The following is a 23,021-nucleotide window of genomic DNA, read 5'->3' on the forward strand; positions in this document are numbered from 1 at the left end:
ATTTTATGGCGAACCACGGCCTCTCGTCCAGATACCAGTTCATGTCGGGTATGTTTTCTGGAGCATGAAAAATAATACACAATAAATCAGTGATAAATAGGACTTGCACTGGGATGAATTTTACAGGCAATAAAGAACATGTAAAAATACAGCCGTTGGCCACATAGCATATTGATGGCTTGAGGTTGCTGAAATGCACTAGCATATGCCAATGTATTCAACGTATGTAATTATTTGTTTTATAATGTAATGTTATTATGTAAAGGATGTTTAATTGCATAACAATTACTTTGATTTAGAATGACTGCAATGAAAATGAACATTTTTCTATTGGATTTTCAATAAACTACCTTAAAACAGCATACACGAGCGCCATTGTGTATACAGGTGTAGCGTAATACAATTTTGTCTATTCAACCAAATTACCTACCTGCGGGAACATACATTCGAAAAATGCCATAGCATAGCAGATATTTCATCTCTATCTTTTTTGCCATTATGAAATTCATTATACAAATTGTCCATGAGGTCATAAATTGAATCAGGTTGAAGGACTGTGATGTTCTGTGTGCAACTAATGATGGGCGTATAAAGTTGTAATGAATGAGGTAAAATCATAAATAAACACTGATTATAATAAAACAATCCTGGTCAAGCTATATTGAGAACTGAATTCATGACCAAATTACAATTGTAACATTATTTTATGAACACCGTGTATATAGTTATACTCTTAATGATTGATGTTCTGTACAGATGCATATCTTTATGAACTCGACAGAGTTATGGAAGCGAGCTTAAGTACAGGATAAAGATATTTAACGAAATAAATTACTTAATACCGACACACAGAGGGTTTGTAGTGGTTCATAAATTGCGGGCTTTCTATATGTAAATTAGGATCAAGAAAAAAGATATTAGAGAAGCAATACCAGCAATTAAGTAAAAATATCAATGCTTATCTCGCCAAAAATGTCAAAAAACTTTTCTCAAAATTAAAAAAAAATCTGTATTGCCATTTTCTATGAATATTCTTCCAAAGAAACAAAAGCACAATATAAAATGAACAAAACGGTGTAGTATGGTTGCTACTGATACAAAAAAGTCTCAATGACATAAAAAAAACACCTAACGGGATCAGATATGGAATGTTGTAAAAGTTGAAACAATTAAACTTCATACCTGAACCAAAGCAAAGCATTAGTTTGGCACTCCAGAAGTGTATGTACCAATATGGAAGTAACTAATTTTGTTCGCCTACTTTACATCAGGTTGTAAAAAGGAACTAAAACCTATGGGCAGGGGGTATATTTATTTAGCTAACACAGACAGTCCCCAAACTCGTAATAGAACTAAAATACGGAAAATCGGAAAAAAAGTATGGCCCAACCCTAACCGGGTACACATACTACGGGAGTACCATAAATATTTTTAACAAAATAAATTACTTAATACCGACGCACAGAGGGTTTGTTGTGGTTTAAGAAGTGTAGGCTTTCTTATATGTAAATTAAGATCATGGTAAAGACTATTAGAGAAGCAATAACAGCGAGTATCTAAGTAAAAATATCAATACTTATCTCGGCAACATGTCAAATAATATTTCTCAAATATTTTTTCTCATAAATTATTATCTTTATGACCAAATTGCAATTGTAACAATATTTTATGAACACCGTGTATACAGTTATACTTATAATGATTGATGTTCTGTGCAGATGCATATCTTCATGAACTCGACAGAGTTATGGAAGCGAGCCTAAGTACAGGATAAAGATATTTAACGAAATAAATTACTTAATACCGACACACAGAGGGTTTGTTGTGGTTCATAAATTGCGGGCTTTCTATATGTAAATTAGGATCAAGAAAAAAGATATTAGAGAAGCAATACCAGCAATTAAGTAAAAATATCAATGCTTATCTCGCCAAAAATGTCAAAAAACTTTTCTCAAAATTAAAAAAAAATCTGTATTGCCATTTTCTATGAATATTCTTCCAAAGAAACAAAAGCACAATATAAAATGAACAAAACGGTTTAGTATGGTTGCTACTGATACAAAAAAGTCTCAATGACATAAAAAAAACACCTAACGGGATCAGATATGGAATGTTGTAAAAGTTGAAACAATTAAACTTCATACCTGAACCAAAGCAAAGCATTAGTTTGGCACTCCAGAAGTGTATGTACCAATATGGAAGTAACTAATTTTGTTCGCCTACTTTACATCAGGTTGTAAAAAGGAACTAAAACCTATGGGCAGGGGGTATATTTATTTAGCTAACACAGACAGTCCCCAAACTCGTAATAGAACTAAAATACGGAAAATCGGAAAAAAAGTATGGCCCAACCCTAACCGGGTACACATACTACGGGAGTACCATAAATATTTTTAACAAAATAAATTACTTAATACCGACGCACAGAGGGTTTGTTGTGGTTTAAGAAGTGTAGGCTTTCTTATATGTAAATTAAGATCATGGTAAAGACTATTAGAGAAGCAATAACAGCGAGTATCTAAGTAAAAATATCAATACTTATCTCGGCAACATGTCAAATAATATTTCTCAAATATTTTTTCTCATAAATTATTATCTTTATGACCAAATTGCAATTGTAACAATATTTTATGAACACCGTGTATATAGTTATACTTATAATGATTGATGTTCTGTGCAGATGCATATCTTGATGAACTCGACAGAGTTATGGAAGCGAGCTTAAGTACACGATAAAGATATTTAACGAAATAAATTACTTAATACCGACACACAGAGGGTTTGTTGTGGTTCATAAATTGCGGGCTTTCTATATGTAAATTAGGATCAAGAAAAAAGATATTAGAGAAGCAATACCAGCAATTAAGTAAAAATATCAATGCTTATCTCGCCAAAAATGTCAGAAAACTTTTCTCAAAAATAAAAAAAAATCTGTATTGCCATTTTCTATGAATATTCTTTCAAAGAAACAAAAGCACCATATAAAATGAACAAAACGGTTTAGTATGGTTGCTACTGATACAAAAAAGTCTCAATGACATAAAAAAAAACACCTAACGGGATCAGATATGGAATGTTGTAAAAGTTGAAACAATTAAATTTCATACCTGAACCAAAGCAAAGCATTAGTTTGGCACTCCAGAAGTGTATGTACCAATATGGAAGTCACTAATTTTGTTCTTTACATCAGGTTGTAAAAAGGAACTGAAACCTATGGGCAGGGGGTATATTTATTTAGCTAACACAGACAGTCCCCAAACTCGTAATAGAACTAAAATACGGAAAATCGGAAAAAAAGTATGGCCCAACCCTAACCGGGTACACATACTACGGGAGTACCATAAATATTTCTCAACGAAATAAATTACTTAATACCGACGCACAGAGGGTTTGTTGTGGTTTAAGAAGTGTAGGCTTCCTTATATGTAAATTAATATCATGGTAAAGACTATTAGAGAAGCAATAACAGCGAGTATCTAAGTAAAAATATCAATGCTTAACTCGGCAACATGTCAAATAATTTTTCTCAAATATTTTTTCTCATAAATTATTATCTTTATTTAATAAAACAAAAATGAAAAAGAAAAATTTTAAACCATAAAAAATTCTTCATATTTCTTTTCTAGTTAGTATTTCATCCTCGCACATGAAAAAAAATGATTCCATTCAACATTTGTTGAGAATGTATCGTTTTTGGATTGAATTTGTAATATAGAACAAGAGAACGATGCTCAAATATATGTATAGGGACCAAAAAGAAGCAGTAGTTCCCCTCACCTTTTACAGTAATGGTACCGTCGAAAATCTTCCGATTTTTACGTAGCAAGAAAGTTGTACGAGAGAGGTTGGAGAAACGCTACAAATAATTTGTAATAATTTTAAAGAGGTCATCAAACAAAATTTCAAGATCACAGGAAGTTTGAAAAAAAAAATGAAAATAATGGCCTTTTAGCAAAAATAACAGTCTTTATCCACTGAAAATTTCTAAGTAGTTGAGAGTTTATGAAAAAGGCGATTTTTTCCATACGGTGATAACAAGAAGAAAAATACCAACAAGAATAATAATAACAAAACGATCCATGGGTCTACTTCGTGTACATTGAGCAAACTATATTTCTTAAAACTCGTTTTAGTTAGTATTTTGAACATAAGAAGATGCCATTTATCACTTTTTTATATGTACAATTTCATTACAGACTATAACACACTGGCAATATATAGTTAAAATTCGTGAATGTTACAGCAGTCTTGCTTCAGTTGTCCTAACAATATCTTTTATTTTTACTTTATTATTATATTGCACAGCATAATGTGCGTGGATATTGGATAAGTTGTGAACATGATGAGCGTAAAAATACCAGTAAATCGTCTAATGCTGATATTTAATAGCTCTTGTAAGAACGAACAAGAATTTGAGCGCCATTTTGAATTGGAGATATAATACGGTTATTGTGCTGGCATGCTAACATCGGTGAAAATATTTTATCATAAGAATCATTACGAAACTGAAAAATTCTTAATCTAGTATATGATAATGTTTGGTAAATATGAGGTCTATTTTTAAGTAAATTATAAACAAATGGTAAACGTTTGGTATGTTAACTGCGAGCAAACTACTTAACTTTCTTTTATGCTTTTGATTGCGTGGATCCTCATGCACTCAATGCAAGGATGCTGTCCGCAGAAAAAGTTAAGATAAATATTATATGCAAAAAATATTAATAGAGGTCTGAGGATAAAATTGAGCTATAAAAATCATGCGAACAAATATTTCCTCGTGAATATTGATATTTAAAAAGGAACTAATCAACAGATATGAAAAATTTAAAACATTACATGACCTGTCATTTTCATAAAAAAAACGATCAAAAACTGATAAAGAAAAAGTAAAATAGACTAAAATGTTTAATTAAGTCTTTTTGAAATTTGGCATCCATTAGAAGTGACTGAAACAAGTTCATTAAATTATACAAAATAACTGCGAAGCCTGCTTTATTTGCAAATATTGGTTTAACGGGAGCTACTTGCAACATGCTGCAATGCTATAAAAGTGGGTGTAAACTTTTAACGAATTTTATTGGCTAACAAAATGTATAAATTCTCTAAAAATAAACGGTTTAAGTAAGCCTCCGGACACAATACCAAGCATTCGATTTTTTTCCGGTTGCCATGGTAATTGGATATTTAACAAAAAATGAAATTTTTGAATTCCTGTGATAAATTCAGTTTATGATATCGTTAATAAATTCAAAGCGTTTTTCTGAAATTATTCATCGTAGAAAGCCATGATGTCATATTTTTCTTAAATGATTATGAGCCAGTTAGGATGAGATTTTTTATATTTATCCCGGGACGAAGAAAGCCATGGAGACGACATGATCATACGGCGAATCACGGCCCTTCGTCTAGTTTATGCCGGGGAATGGGAATAGTTGAAAAGTTATTTGTTTCGGATACAGCAACTAGGTATTTTTAAAATAAATTTTCAAAATTGTGGTCAACGCCCAAGTGTTTTGATGCTTTAGTCAAATTTGTCAAATTTTTTTGAAATATATTTATAATAGAAAAAAAAAGATAGTATATATCCCGCATTTCGTTATACATGATGTAAGTTATGACGTAATTTAGCCATAATAGTCGATGCTATTCAATCAAATATGTATTAAGCATTTCTTGATGCATGATGGAAGTTATTACGTCATTTAGCCATAATTGTCGATGCTATTTAATCAAATACTATTGATAAAAACTATTATTCTTCATTTCCCTAAAAATTTATTTTTACACAATGTTCAGGTTTTTAGCCCCCTATTTTCTTTTTTATCTGTATCTTGTTATACACCAAATATTGAAAATATCTATCACAAAAGGCGGCCACGTATGTTGATGCAAATCTCTTTTAAGCTTCAAAAATTCAACCATATCCTTGACAAGACAAATAATATTTAACAATCTGATAAGAATTTATTCCGAATATAAATTTATATGTGATATGTAGTAAATTAACGAAAAAGGACACGTGGCTTAGCTGAGTTTTACATTAAGCAAACAGTATAAGATTTAGTAAGATAAGGTCTAAAATAGCAATGTACTCGAATCCAAAAATTTGATCTTAAAAAAGACAGTGACTATCACCAAAATTTGATCGTGAGAAAAGGGTGTGAGCGCCACCAAGTGCCAAACGGAGACAGTCTTTCTAAAGACTCGATATTTCTTTTCGAATTGGTTGATGCGTGATAAATTTATTGCCTTAGCTTTCGATGTATTTATATAAAAGTCAATGGTAAATTAAAATTTCAAAACTTCAAGTACAAAAATGGTTGACCGGTTTGTCTCTTTTCCTCCAATCATGTTTTGAACAGCTTGTTCTCAACTCGAGAATTGTGTGTGGAGCAGTTCTACTGGCCAGTTTGTGTTAGGGGAAACGGGATCAATTTGTAGCTACAAACAAACGTTTGTTTGGTATATTACACTTATAGATTCTCAAAATGTCATCCGCGCACTTCAGAGCAGTTTCCTAACCTAGAATTTCAAGCTCGTGTAGCGTTTTAAGGGTTAACTTGCGGGATATCGTTCCAATTCAACCTATACCTATACGCATTTAATTCGTGATCTCAGTCGACCTTCAAATTTTATGCTTTTCCAACGACCATCCTGTATTTAAAATGAAGTAAACATATAGATGGATTTTGTTAATTGCTTTTGTTCTTGTTGGTTGAAAGAAACTGCGCTTTCTTAGCAACAAATTGACTCATAAATTTTAAATTTTCAGTACCTAGGATGTAAAAACAAATACTTTTGCATGCCTTATTAGATGTAAAGTTGACAAAAAATCAGTGGGTTTCTCGAATCTCGTTTCTCGATCAATGAAAGTTTGTTGCATTCATTATGACTTGGGTAATCAATCTGAGGTTTTTCTCATCTTTGTAAGGACTTTCTCAACTTCCATAAAGATCTCATCAGAGCACGATGCCAAAATATTTGGGCACAAAGATCGCGCATCGGCACCCAGTTTTCTGAAAAGATCCACAGACAAGCGTGAAAAAATAATATGTTCCCATAGGTCACGAATTAAAATAAAAGCAAAATATGTTGTGAAAAATATCGGATCCCATAAGACTAGTGGTATTTTTAAAACAAGAAGAGTAATGCCCTTTTGGCGATGTCCAAAAAATTTGAAATCCATTGATCTTTTGGCTGTGGAGAAAAGCGTTTTTTTTTCAATGCAACAACCTTATTGAGGACAATACCGGCAAAATGCAAATTGCAGTTTTTAATATCACAGTCAACACAGCGGTCATTTACGCACAACAGGCCACCCTCGAAAAAAAATTTTCTCAATATATCAAGACTATCTTCTAGCGTTGAGTCGGTCTTGTCAGATTTGAATCAGACGTTGTCATAATAATTTCAAGCAATTTAGAACATATCCAACAGATTTTTGTCAGTAATGGTGATCTTATCTTTTCAAATCGAAATTTTGTTTTATTACACTGAATATTTGAAAGAATTTCCATATTATTTTCTAAAAATTACAGTGTTGCTCATAAACATACATTACAGCGTTATATAATTTGACATTTTCATCTGAGATAAAATCTAAATTTATGCAAATTAATAGTTTGGGGTCAAACGAGTTTTTTTTAATATTACTCCATGACATTGCAGAAATATTTCTCCATGCAGTGCTTTTTCAAGAAAGTTTTTTGTGCAAAGAACTGATTGTACTTGTAAATGAAAAGGATATTGTGATATATAGGGTGTCCATAAAGTCTTAATTTTTTTTTAAATTGCAAAGGGAATTTATTGATACCATATATTGTTTTGGCCACACAGATGTATTAAATGAAGTAAAAATACTTTCACTGATTAAAAAACAACAAACCTGAATTGAGAAATGACTTCATAACAAAATTGAAATTGTAAAGGGACTTTATGGACACCCTGTATTGTATTGTCGATACCATACAAATAAACTTTGAGGAAAAATGTTGCTCAATCAATTTCAGATTATCAGTACGAGAAGATGGAAGATTTATTTGAAAGCTATTACTTCTATTTTTTTTACGTATTTCTGAATCCTACGGGACCTGATATTTTACTCAAAACTTTGCCGATTTTTTTTTGCATATTTTTGTCGGTAATGGTAATTTTATCACTTCAAATCAAAATTTTGTATTATCAACTGAATATTTGAGAGAATTTCCATATTATTCCCTAAAAAATTACACTGTTGTTATATATTAGTTACATCGCTATATATATATTTTCATCCGAGATAAAATTTAAATCTACGTAAATTAATAGTTTGAGGTCAAACGAGTTTTTTTTTCAAATATTTGTCCTTGACATTGACCTAAGTTCAGTGCTGTTGTGAAGTGCTGTTGTGAATTTTTGTGAAATTTGTGCAAACATCTAATTGGGACACTTGTGAATAAAAAGGAATTTGTGATATATTGTGGATTACAATATTAATAAATTTTGGGAAAAATTTTAAATTTTTAGTTTGAGAAATGGGAAGAAATGTTTGAAAGCTACTACTTTTGCGTTTATACTTATTTCTGACGCCTACGGGGCCTGATATTCCACCCAAAATTTTGCTGTTTTTTTTTAATTCATGTTAACATTCTTTGACATTTCAACCTTGTGTCAAAGTATATGAAAATTACTCTTTTCTATCCTAATATAAAACCTGGCCAATATGTCAGCATATATTTGCACACAATGATATCACTGTGTGCAACTGTTGTTCGTTGTTTCAACGTTTCGTGGGTATACTCCCGTAGTGTGTTTACCAGGTTAGGGCTAGGCCATAAATTTATTCCGTTTTCTTATTTTAATTCTATTAGGACTTTGGGGCAGTATTTGTTAGCCAAGTGAATATACCCCCTGCCCATAGGCTTCAGTTCCTTTACACAACTTGATGTAAAGTAGGCGAACAAATTAGTTACCTCCATATTGGTACACACGTCGTTTCGTGAGTTCAAATATAAGATAAAATCAACAATATTCAAGTGCAAATTTTCTTGCGTCAAAAATTGATTGCAATACTTATGAGTAATTTATTGCAGTAGTGCCCGATTCTTAAACCGTCACGTATCTGTATATATATTTCAATTTTTTTGGACACGTTAGTGCACACACCGATCGTTTTGCATTATTGTTGTTCTTGTTCTTATTTGTATTCTTCTTGGCATTGTTATGGAAAAATCGCTTTTCTCATTGATTACTGGACCATTTGTTTTGAAATTTTCAGAAAGTAAAGATTATATTTTTGCTAGAAGGCTATTACTTTCATTTATTTCTAAATTTTGTATGAAATCTGATATTTGTACAAAATTTTGCTGTTTTATTTTATCCCATGGAACACTGGTTGTCCGGTTTGATTTTGTAAATCCTTGTTACACGAAACTCGGAATTTTTTTGAGGGTACAAGTAGCGTCAAAGGTAAGGACTGCTTCGCTCTGCGGCTCGGCGGTGTGACACATCGTGCTAAGCGTTAGGAATACGCTCGCCACCGCATCTCTGATTACCCTTCGTAGGATCGCAGTTTAGAATCCCATGCGGGGATGATCATGTGCAAGAGGATTGCTGGACTCCTCGCCGCCGTAGGGTGGTTCACGTAACCGCTGGTCGGTTACGGTTTCCTCCACCATCAAGTCCATGCTTCTGAAAACAAATAACTGGCTAACTAATCCCATACCCGACCTGGACTGGTAACCGGACGAGAGGCCTTGTTTCGCCATATGATTAAGTCGTCTTACCGACTTTTTCGCTCCCACGGGAAAAATATGTAAATCCTATCCTATCCTGGTTAACGTGTCCATATATTTGATCATTGCTCTTTTGTTATTCATACGATCAAACATGAATGTAAAATTTTATTCCCAAAGACACGCAAGAATATATATTGATGCTATTATTCCTTCATGATAATTTGCCTAAGTGCAAGACTTATTTCACCTATATGCCCAACCTTAACAAGACAGCACTGCTCAAGTATATAGACACGAAGACCAAAACAAAGCGGTATGAGATATTTTGCAACACCGGCAATCGTCAGTACCAACAACAATAACGGCAACAATAACTCAACAAACGACCCATAGGTCCATTTCGTATCCAATAATATCTTTGTGAAACAATTATACATGATTTCAGCTTTTTCGAAGGTATAAAAATGCAAATACAAACTTGTCACTAATGCAACATGTTAAAACCAGGGGTGTGCAACATGTTTTGTATGCGGTCCGTATCAACAACTTCAGACATCAAAGTTTAGTTTTTTAACGCAGCGACAAAGGCAAAAAATATGTATTTTTACTCATATGAGCGTTTTTTAAACGTAAACTTGTGGATTAGAATTTTATGCTTGATAGGAGTGTTGACCCGGGACCGGGGCCACATTAAATGACTTGGAGGGCCGGTTTGTGGTCCGCGGCTACTTGTTACGCACCCCTATTTTAAACCGTTTATATGCGCCATTGTATATTAGGGTAGTGGTTTGCAACTTTGTTGATTGATTCATCCCTATTTTATAACTCTTCATTCCTCTTTCATTGCACATCAACTTTATTTTCCTATGTTATTCACTCTTCAATAGATCATAAGTGAGTGATACGCGTTTTTACTCTGGCCTCTGTGCGTTTTTATAAGTTCATGATATGTGCATATACTGTATATGTATTTATGATAAAACCAAATAAACCAAAAACATTAGCAAATGCAAAATAGTAAAATATCCTCCCTCAGAACCTTACTGGTTTGGGGAACACTGTATCAGGGAAAATTATGAGCGTGAATCTCAAACACCATTTCGCCGAGATATATTTGCAATGAAGTAACATAGGACATTTCACATTGTACTTGTGCATTGGTATCTTTTGGTATAATCTAGGAAAATTATTCTTTTCCGCGTTTATTTTCATTCAGCATTGTAGACTTTGAAAATAAACAGAAACGGTAATAAAACAAAGCTACATCATTAGACCAGATTGTACTTTGTAAAAATTGCTATTATCAAACAATATTAGCATATGAATATAATTGACATACAGAAATAAATAAATATAAAAGTATAAACTCCAAGTGGCTTTAAATCATTTTCAACAAAGCAAGCTTGTTTTCAATTATTCAATTTGACGCATATTCAAATCGCAAACTCTCCTAAAAATGAATATGACATGATAAATAAATATGTTTTACTCTTTTTCGTGGTTGTTTGTTTACGGTTCAATTTTGTTTTGAAAGTTTTCATAACAACTTTGGAGCATTAATTCGAATTTTTTGATTGTTTGACGGCTCTAGACTTCCGGGTTGTTATAGTGTTTTCATAATCTCTAGGGTCGAAACCTAAATATACAAAAATTTGAGTGGCAGCAAAGAGATTGCGAAGGAGGATCTTAGCAGCTTTTTGATGGCATTCGAATCTGAACTGTGGTTGTATTTACGAATTGTTCGGAGATCGAGTCAAAATTTTGACGTTCTGACATATTGATTTTAGATTTAGGAATTTTTCAAGGGAATTTTAATGTCGAAACATCAGAGTTTTAACATTAAAAACTGTTTTGTCATGATAAATTGACCTCGGATTCGAATTTTATTGACCCGGAGTACAAATTGCTTGTCAATCTATCATTTAAATCAGTTTTCACTTGTGTGAGTTGTGTTTCAACGTCGGAGTCAAATAATTTTATAAATCCGGAGTATAAGTGGGTTTATGAATTAGGATTGTTGGATTTTTCTCCACAGGTCTGTGTAGCTAATCCAGGATATCACTGACCAATTTCGAAAATGAGGTTTCGCTAATAAAATGATCATCATTAGCATAGTGTGTCTGTTTCACAATGGTTGGTTCGAATGCAAGAGCATTGAGATTCTTTGTTGGAAAATAATCATTGATATACGCTAAGGGCTGTTTACCATACATGACTGGAAGAAACTCATCCACTGCAATGATTTTACTTAACGGTTCGGCATCGATTAATTTTTTTGCCCCAGCGTAGGATATCACGTAAGATATGGTTCCGTAAGAAATTTCTGCTTTCACCAAGTTAGGACCACTGTCATTTTCTAATATCACGAGTTCCTCCGGTCCTTTCTCCTCCACTGGCTGTCTTCCTAAATAAATAAAATCCCATGAGATTTTCTCTTTTCTTACTTTTTCCATAACTTGTTTAAATTTTTGTATAAATTTTGGTTTGAATCTAATATCGTCTTCAAAAATAATAGTAGATTCGTATTTCTTTTCCAAAATCTCTTTCCAAATGAAATAATGACTCAAGAAGCAGCCAATTTCACCCACAGTTATATCGCTATCGTCATCCGGATTTTTGTAACCTGGAAGTATTTTGATGCCGAGACTATCCAAATAACTTTTGTTTAGTTTCTCTCCATCAACAGCCTCAAATAATGTGTAATTGATTCCATACATTGCGAAGCTTCTGGTCATCCGTAATCTGCGATCGCGCATTCGTTCTAAACTAACAACAAATACATGATCAACTAGTAAATCGGCGATAACATTCTTATCTCGAACGTGAAAAGACTTTCTTAATGATATTCCAACGCCTTTTGGAGGTTTTGTCATAGCGTCCATCCTCATTCTCAAAAAATTGTAAGTTTCATCTTCTAGATCTTCGTCATTGTGTTGTGGTTCTGGTAAATACCCATAAAAGACGGAATTGTCAATATACATATGAACGCCCTTTAAATCACACTGGTAACGAAAAATCATGTTATCATTAAAATTGTAGTCGTAACAGGGTGGAATTGGTAAAAATCTAACATTTTCCGAATCTTCATTTCTCAAATTTATCAGGAATGTCGAATGTACTAATGGAACATCAAAAGTGCCAGTTTGTTCACGAGTTCTTATTTCCTCGTACAAGTCATTCTCTTCATGATGACCCTCTTCGTCTACACCACCCCAAAAATTAGAATAATCGGTATTTGAGTTCAACATGGGTGCAATGATCGTCTCAGATTTCTCAGTGAGGTAGTTTAAAGTGTATGGATTCATTAAAATATTATCAGCATCAATATATAAAATGAAATCAACATCAATCTTTCTGGCTTTGCTCAAGGCAAATTGTCTCAGCTTAAGCAGTCGAATGTATCTATCATTTGTCCAATCTAAATCACTCCTTTGTCCGTTGTATTCAACTGGGAAATCTGGTTTCTCAAATTCAATCTTTGCATATTTGTCTTTGAAAACTTCTACCCAGGCTTCCAGTTGCTTTGTAGAGTTATCTCGATTATGGTCAGAAACAATCCACAGCCACATCAGTTCTTTATCATATTTCAAATCTTCAAGTCCCCGTAGGAAATATGGCAACGAATGTTCCTTATTTCGTACAAATATAGCAACAAGTATTGTTTTTTCACCTATTTTTGATTTAATGTTCTTAGCACCTCTTAACATTCTATCTCTTGCTTTCTCTTCGTATGCTGTCGTATCTTCCAACATACATGTCGTTCGTTGAATCTTCACAAAGCCAATACAGAGAATGAATATGATGCTAATTGTATTTGTAAACATATTGAGATACGATCTATAAATATAAATTGAAGTGATTAGCACGTTTTACCTAATATATTGATGTCGCAGATTACTAATATATGATCCAGCATTAGGGCTGGGCATTTTCGAATACCTGGTGATATCAGATAATTGTAATAATTGTAAGAGACTTTGTTATTGTAATTGGTTTTGTCAACAAATGAAACAACAATAACTCACTACAGAAAATATTCATATGTCTAAATATGCCTTCAATAAAAAAATGTGGAATTCCCCTCGACCATTGGCGGAAAGAAAAAAAAAGATGGCGGCGATTCGAAATTTTGCTCTGAACCAATTCGAATAATTTACCATTCGATTCGAAATGCGTCCACCACCATAGCTAATGTGTTGCTAGGTGTTTATTATGCTTCAACATGAAGAGTAAATTTTAAAAGCGGATACCATCACTTCAAAACGTGATGATATTGTGCAGTGGCATTCCAACGGGGTTCATGGCCTTTGCACGGGTGACTTCTTAAGTATGAGTGGACAGAAATTTGCTCAGAGTTAAGATGTAAAAATACTTAAACATGGGACAGTATGTAACATGACAGTTAGGTTTCATTGGAAACATTTTTGCTTAAAAGTGATTGTTCATTAAAATAATATGATTCACTGCTTTTTCAGAGTGATAGTAGGGCAGGTGTGTTAAAAAACTACTACAATATGTTTAATTTCTTTTTGTAGTGGTTCATTTTTTAAAAAGCCATATTATGAAATGGTTTTACTAATTTAATCAACCGTATAACACGCAAATAAACGAAATTTTTATATGAAACTGCATTTATAAAATATGAAGGCCATGGATTAATTTGCTTCTTACTACATCTCTGCATGCTGCCAATGTTTTTAATTTTATCAATCTCTAAAATACAACAGCTTATATGTGAGAAGCTATGAGTGATGAAATTTTGAATCGTATATGAAATTTATTCCACTTTGATGTGAGTCGTTGAAAAAATATTTATCTGCTCTTATATAGTTTAAAATTCTTCTAACAAAAAGTCCTACAATTTGTTTATGATGCGTTTTACAAATTCATTTTTACAGTCTCTGAAAAACGGGCCAGATATCTGAATGGCTATATTTTGAAATAAGCAGATCTTGCTTTGTCTACCCAGATTAATAAATCTTGATAATTATGATTTGGCCTGAGATTTTTAACATTCAACGCCAGCATATTCAAATACCTTATAAAAAAACTTTACTCATCTTGTAATTGTTGTAAAAAGACACTTGATAAGTACATTTTGTACTGAAGAATACTTCACACACGACTAAACCTATTCCTATACAGCATTTATTATTGAAAGGTAAAAATGCCACCAGATACTGTTTATTTAATGACCAAAGAATAAACTACATTAATTAAATCATACTTCAGCTCAGAACAAGACTCTTTCCAACATCAAATATCGAATCAAACAATTTCTATGACAGCTGAACGTTTTACACAAAGAACTGTTACACTCTACATATCTTAATTAATCTCTCTGAAGTGACGGGGATGATTTGCTTCATATTCTCAGTACAAAGCCACCTATACACAATATACTTAGATACGAGATGCACTGTTGCACAACCTATCATTTTGTACATGTAGGTAATAGGCACAATATCAAAACGGTGTCTAAACAGTTTGAATAATTATCAGACAACCGGTGAATACACCCCGAGGCGATGTTTCGTGTGCAAACAATCGTCCCTTTTAAATTTATCGTTACTAGGCAATTGGGATTACTTGACGTCGGAAGTCAAAACTATTTTTTGCTCCAATATGTAGACTCAAATAAAATGGGAAATTTACTTTTTTTTTATTGATATAGCATGTAGCAACTTTAATGCTAATCAGATGGGACATCTTCACCTTTGATATGGTCATACACGATGGCATTAATGTACGGGATCGGAATGTTATTCATTATTCTGTCAAAAAGGTCATTAAAAACACGTACAAATTTCCACAGTTAATATGCGATGCTATTCAACTTCGACTAACTAAGGGATCGCGAACGCGAAACCGCCACTAGGTGCGCTACTTTAATTTTGATGAGGTCATCACACAAGAATTCATAGTGAAAAAAGAATCCCATTGGGCCCACAGTAATATTTGAAATAATTGACTGCCAGCGACAACAATAATCTTTAACTACCAGAAATTTCAAAGCAATAAGTTCAGTAGTTGAAGAGAAGGGGAATATTTTTCATGAAAACGATAAAAAAATCAACACTAACAACATAACAAAACGATCCATAGCACCATTTCGCATCCAAAAACTATTTATCAATATGTTTTAAAATCTAATTTACAGATATCTTTTTATTTCTATCCTATTTAAAAAGTGTTTCTTCGTCTTCATGCTGAAAAGGGGAAATCAGCCAAGTGACGAATGCTTGTAATCGAAGCACACGAAACAGTGCCTCGGGATATATTAACCAGTTGTCTAATTTTATTGTTTATATATTGTTTAGAATAGGTAATAGTTATAGGTACAGAATGATGCAACAGTACATCTCGTATCTGGCGTATTATGCACACAAGACTTTACATGGTACAGTATATGAACTAAACATTGACCATCATTTTACTTGAGGTTATACTTGATTGGGTGATATAGGCGGAGCCTGGCAGGTGTTTGTGACACGTTTAGCTCTCATATGAGTTGTTAGATTCCATGTTGCAAATAGTTTTGTATTGACGGTGTTAAAGTTGTGATAAAATACGGTATGACTTATATTAAAATAATGTTTAAACTTCAGGCTAGGTCTTATTTTTGGGGAAACACGGTAGGTATGATAATTAACCAAATTTCTGATTTGCGATCTGCGAGGCCAGCATACTTTAGTCAGTCATCAACTCAATTGATATTTATAGATTGTACCTCATTATGTTAACAAATACATTTGGTATCACATTCATTCTTTGTATTGGCTTTACGAAGATTCAACGGACGACATGTATGTTAGAAGAGACGACAACATACGAAGAGAAAGCAAGAGATAGAATGTTTAGTGCTAAAAACATAAAATCAAAGATAGGTGAAAAAACATTACTTGTTGCTATATTTGTACGAAATAAGGAACATTCGTTGCCATATTTTTTACGAGGACTTGAAGATTTGAAATATGATAAAGAACTGATGTGGCTGTGGATTGTTTCTGACCATAATCGAGATAACTCTACAAAGCAACTGGAAGCCTGGGTAGAAGTTTTCAAAGACAAATATGCAAAGATTGAATTTGAGAAACCAGATTTACCGGTTGAATACAACGGACAAAGGAGCGATTTAGATTGGACAAATGATAGATACATTCGACTGCTTAAACTGAGGCAATTTGCTTTGAACAAAGCCAGAAGGATTGATGTCGATTTCATTTTATATATTGATGCTGATAATATTTTAATGAATCCATACACTTTGAATTACCTCACTGAAAAATCTGAGACCATCATTGCACCTATGTTGAATTCAAATACCGATTATTCCAACTTTTGGGGTAAGGTGAACGAACAGGGACATCATGTAAAGAATAATTTGTACAAGCAAATAATAACACGTAAACAAACCGGGACTTTTGATGTTCCCTTTGTACATTCAACATTCATGATAAATTTAAAAAATAAAGATTCTGGAAAAGTTAGATTTCTACCAATTCCACCCTGTTACGACTACAAATTTAATGATAATATGGTTTTTCGTTACCAGTGTGATTTCAATGGCGTTCATATGTATATTGATAATTCCGCCTTTTATGGGTATTTACCAGAACCACAAGATAATGACGAAGATCTGGAAGATGAAATTTATAATTTTTTGAGAATGAGAATGGATGTCATGACATTGCCACCAATAGGCGTTGGAATAACAATACGAAAGTCTATACACGTTCCGGATAAGGCGATTATTACGAGTCTTCCGGTTGATCATGTGTTTGTAATAAATTTGAAGCGAAATCGCGATCGCAGATTACGAATAAATAAAAGCTTCGCAATGCATGGAATTAATTACACGTTATTTGAGGCTGTTGATGGAAAATTATTAAACAAAAGTTATATGGATAGTCTCGGAATCAAAGTACTTCCAGGATATAAAGGCCCAGATGGTGGTGATGATATGACCGTGGGTGAAATTGGCTGTTTTTTGAGTCATTATTTCATTTGGAAAAAGATTTTGAAGAATAAATACGAATCTACTATTATTTTTGAAGACGATGTTCAATTCAGACCAAAATTTATACAGAAATTTAAAAATGTTATGAAAAAAGTTGAAAATGAGAAAATTTCGTGGGATTTGATCTATTTGGAAAGAATTCCAATGAAAAAAGGAGAGGAAGAACCGGTGATGTTAGAAAATGAAAGTGGTCCTAACTTGGTTCAACCAGTATATTCTTTCTGGGCCATAGCATACATGATATCTTACGCTGGGGCGAAAAAATTAATAGATGCCGAACCGTTAAGTAAAATTATTGCCGTGGATGTGTTTCTTCCTGTTATGTATGGAAAACAGCCTTTATCTTATATTAATGAGTATTTTCCAATAAAGAACCTCAACGCGCTTTCATTCAAACCGACCATCGTAAAACAGACACACTACTACAACAATGTTAACCATGTTAGCGATACCGCAAATTCCAAATTCGTCTATGAAATCCTGGATTAGTTACTCAGAAATGTGAAGTACAATTCAACAATTCTAAATCACAAACATAATCATACTCCGAATTTAAAATAATATTTGAATCCTACTTTGGAACTCTTAATAATAAAAGCTGATTCCAACTATTGGTTGGAAGTAAGGGCGCTTTCGTAGTATGTGAACCAAGATGGCGGACACCGGAACGTAGTATGTGTATCAGGTCAGGTTTGGCCTAATTTTATTCCAATTTTTCCTATTTTAGTTCTATTACGAGTTTGGGGACTAACATGATTCCCGGAGTATTTGTGAATGAAATTTGGCCTAACCCTAACCTGGTACACATACCACGTTCCGGTGTCCGCCATCTTGGTTCACATACTTCAGGAGTACCAAAATATGTCCGTTTTCGATACCGGTTGACCAAACTGCGACAATTGACTCGTGGACAGTTGACTTGATATTTCGGGTCAGCAAAGTTTTTGTTGTTAAAACTCTGATGTTTCAAGAATTAAATCCTACGTCAAATTTTGACCCCTAGTTTGTGGAGGTCTGAAATGCAGATCCAAGAATGCTCAAAATCATTTTGAATCTCCCTCCATACAATTCGAAAACACAACCCCAGTTCAGATTTAAATGCTAGCCAAAAGATTCCAACTTCCGACTTTACAATTTCCTTGCTGCCGCTCAGAATTTTGTAAACTTTGGTCTCGACATCAAAGCTATTGGGAACATACAATTTCCGAATTGCAGATCCAGTAGAAAAACTGCGAAAATCTTAAACCATGCCCCATACTATAAAATTGAACCGTGACTTAACAATCACGGAAATTTAGTGAAATATATATTCATCTCAATCAGTTCTGTTTTAAGAAATTTTGTGATCCAAATTAATGACAAGCTGAGAAATTTGAAACAAACATGTTTTGTTGAAAGTAATTTAAAGGAACTTTGAGTTAATTTTATATTTATACTCTATACTTTTATATTTATGTCTCATTGTATTTTAGTAAAATGTTAACATTGTTTCTCCAATAACATTATTTATAAAGTGCAACAACAGCTTGTGTCGTGTAGTTTTGTATTACCCATATGGACAGCTAACAACAGTTTTTTTTTCATTTTGTACTCTACATCAGTGAATAAAAATGATCTTCAAAATAAGTTATCTTTTTTATTATTTGTATAATACAAGACATCAACGCACAAAATTGCGATTTCCACACTGTGGCTGCAAATCCGAACATTGATTAAATTGAAGTGTAAAAAATAACTCAAGAATTCAAAAATAAGACCCGTGCATTTGACACTGTCACAGCAATTAAATGTGCCTAGCCCCGATATCGCATATTGGCGTCATTATTTGTATATTTACATTACGTACTGTGCTGTGAGGAATTATTATCATAATACCAGCCTGGTTTAGTATATGCACAACTAGTACGGAGCAATCATTATAGTTTAGTGAATGCTTTTAAAGTCTATGCCAGTAGTTTTTAACCATTCAGGTAGAGCGGAACTCTAATGAGACGTTTCAGATGCTCGATAAACTCATGTGCAATTCATTATATGTATCAATAAATATGCCAATAAAAAAATGTGTAACGAACACCTAAAGATCTTTTTCGGAGCACTGGCGAAAAACACTTACTATATGATTTTGTTATACCCGTCTATATGATTATATTTAAACAAAGTAATAAATCACCCATACTTATAGTAATAATACAGTTATCTTTTTTTTTTCTAAATCCGACCGCAACACACTTTCATTACGTTAGCTTTAAATATTTAACACAGTTGTTGTTCTTTCACTCGATTGCCCTTGGCCGCAATGAATCATGCATACTAATAGTGATAACAGGGATATCATCAGTTCCTGGTACCTCAGTTGCCCCGTGTAGAGTACAGCCGTGAGTGTGGCGTGTTTTCTGTTGTTTAAATCGGATCTAGAGCCTGTCAGTTATCTGCATAATCCGAGGTGGCATTTTATTAGTCATGTTCACGTTTATCCTACGTTACTTTCGATAATTAAACGGTTCTGTTAAGTCGGGTCCTGGTATCCGATGTGCTTTGATCGTGGGGTTGGTTGGCGCGTTTGTTTGTATTGAGCCTCATATAGAGTATCCATATCTGTATAAACTATATCTATACGGCACGACTACTACCAGCATTGCTTCTAACGTATATAAATCGACACACAATTTCTCAGCTGTGATAAATTGGCGGTGCATGAAATCAAGAAGAATGTGATATTCAATAAATTGAATCCTATCTATTGACGATTGACGAATTCGCGCTAGCGCTGTACTTCAAATCCACTCCAATATTCACAATACCAGCATTAGATAAGATAAAAGTAGTAATCAATAAAAGGAAGTGCCGTCAAACTATCAGCTTTTGTATAAATCCAACCACAATGCACTTTAATTATGTTAACTTAATTATTAATGTTGTTATTTGATTACCTTTCCCTGCAATGAATCATTTATGTCGATTGAGATAGATAAGATAAAATTTGTATCTGTTGCTTTGTGTAAACCTTGTATTCCCATCACTGGGTGTACGTATAATCAAAAGCGGCATTTCATTCGGAGCGGTTATGTTTATTCTACGTATCTTTCGTTAAGTAAACGTAGCATGCCATCAGTTAAAAATGTGATTTGCAATAATTAAATGCGATCTTTTGACAAATTCGCGATAGCGCTTTAATTCAACTGAACACTGAATAAAAACATGACGTCAAACTATCAGTGTTTTCTGTTGTTTGAATCCGATGTAGAGTCTGCCTATGTATACAGTATCCGTATAATCGAAGGTGGCATTTTATTCGGAACGAAACGTTTCTTCCGTTAAGTAAACGTAGCGTTCCATCGGTTTAAAAGAAGATCTGCAATAATGATTTCAATCTATTGACGAATTCGCGCTAGCGCTCTACTTAAAATCCACTCCGAATAAAACACGATAGCAGCATTAGATAAGATAAAAGTTGTAATCAATAAACAGACGTGACGTCAAACTATCAACATTTGTCTAAATCCAACCGCAAATCACTTTACGTTAGCTTCAATATTGTCGTTGTTCTCTTAATTGTTTACCGCTTCCCGCAATGAATCACTTATGCCGATTGAGATAGATAAGATAGGATGTCTGTTATCTCTGTTGCATTGTGTAAACCAGTAGTTCTTTACCGGTGGTCCGTGGTTCCTCAAGGGGGGCACAGAGCAATTGGAGATGGCCACAATGTTAGGCGTAAAACTGATTTTACTATTCCATCGACACGAAAACCCCCCGTTTTTCATAGTTTCTTCGCTTGATAAGGTTCATTCACAGGGTGTTTTCACTTTGTTGAGCATGAATTGGAATCCACCGATCAAAGTAACACTATTAATATTAATGGAATGATAAACAGGGAAGCCATGAGTTCTAAAAGCCCCGGAAGGGAGGAAACAGGGAGGAGGGAGTAAAAGTTGTCCTTTTACTTGATTGCCGCTAGCCGCAACGAATCATACATGCTGATTGTGATAACAGTGAGTTTTTCGGGTTCTTGTACCTCAGTTGCCCTGTGTGTAAAGCACAGCCGTGTGTTTGGCGTGTTTTCTGTTGTTTGAATCGGATGTAGAGTCTGTCCATGTATACAGTATCCGTATAATCGAATCGGTGGCATTTTATTCCCAACGGTCACGTTTATTCTACGTTTCATTCGTTAAGTAAACGTAGCATTCTATCAGTTTAAAAAGGTATCTGCGATAACTAAATCTGATCTCTTGACGAATTCGCGCCAGCGCTCTGCTTCAAATACACTCAAAATATAACACGATAGCAGCATTAGATATGATAAAAGTAGTAATCAATAAACAGAAGCCAGGTCAAACTAACAGTTTATGTCTAAATCTAACCTCCACGAACTTTAACTACGTTAGCCTGAATATTGTTGTTTTTCTCTTATTTGATTATCGCTGCCCGCAATGAATCATTTATGCCGATAAGGATGGTAGGTTATCCCATGCAGTTGCATTGTGTAATCCTTGCAGTCGACGTGTATGCCCGAATGTTTTAGTCGGTCACTAGCTGCGGCATCGCGTTGTCTTGTAATATTCAACATTGTTGTTGACTGCCTCAATCCACAATGAATCACCCATGCTTATAGGGATAATATGGATATTCTTAGTGTTTGTCTTAATCCAACCGCAACACTTTCATTACGTTAGCTTAAAATATTTTACATAATTGTTGTCCTTTCACTCGATTGTCGACAGCGCAGTGAATTATGCATGCTGATTGTGATATGCCCGGTTCAGTTACCTCATTTGCACTTTTTAAAGCACAGCCGTGATTTTGGCGTTTTTTCTAATGTTTGGATCGAATGTAGAGTTGGTCAGTATGTATACAGTCATGTATACAGTATCCGTATAATCGAAGGTGGCATTTTATTGGCAACGGTCACGTTTAATCCACGTTTCTTTCGTTAAGTAAACGTAGCATTCCATCAGTTTGGAAAGAGCGTTCCCGAAGTATGTGCACCAAGTTGGCGCACACCTGAACCCTAACCTGATACACATACTATGTTGAGGTTGTGCGCCATCTTGGTGCACATACTTCTGGGGGTCCATGAAAAGTTATCTGCAATAAATAAATCTGATCTCTTGACAAATTCGCGCCAGCGGCGCTCTACTTATAATACATTCTAATATTACACGATAGCAGCATTAGATAAGATAAAAGTAGTAATCAATAAACAAAAGCCACGTCAAAAGTTTATGTCTAAATCTAACCGCGAAGAACTTTAATTACGTTAGCTTGAATATTGTTGTTTTCTCTCT

General features: G+C 33.8%; 1 protein-coding gene and 2 pseudogenes across 1 annotated transcript in view; 2 read left to right on the plus strand and 1 right to left on the minus strand.

The window, feature by feature from the left end:
* Positions 1-23,021, plus strand: part of LOC120346166 (grainyhead-like protein 2 homolog) — a 114,960-nt gene that overhangs the window by 26,966 nt on the left and 64,973 nt on the right. The window lies entirely within an intron of this gene.
* LOC120346167 (procollagen galactosyltransferase 1 pseudogene) lies at positions 10,092-13,580 on the minus strand (annotated as a pseudogene).
* On the plus strand, positions 16,392-19,924 carry LOC144425850 (procollagen galactosyltransferase 1 pseudogene; annotated as a pseudogene).

Source organism: Styela clava, chromosome 8, assembly GCF_964204865.1.
Source record: "Styela clava chromosome 8, kaStyClav1.hap1.2, whole genome shotgun sequence".
Lineage (NCBI taxonomy): Eukaryota > Metazoa > Chordata > Ascidiacea > Stolidobranchia > Styelidae > Styela > Styela clava.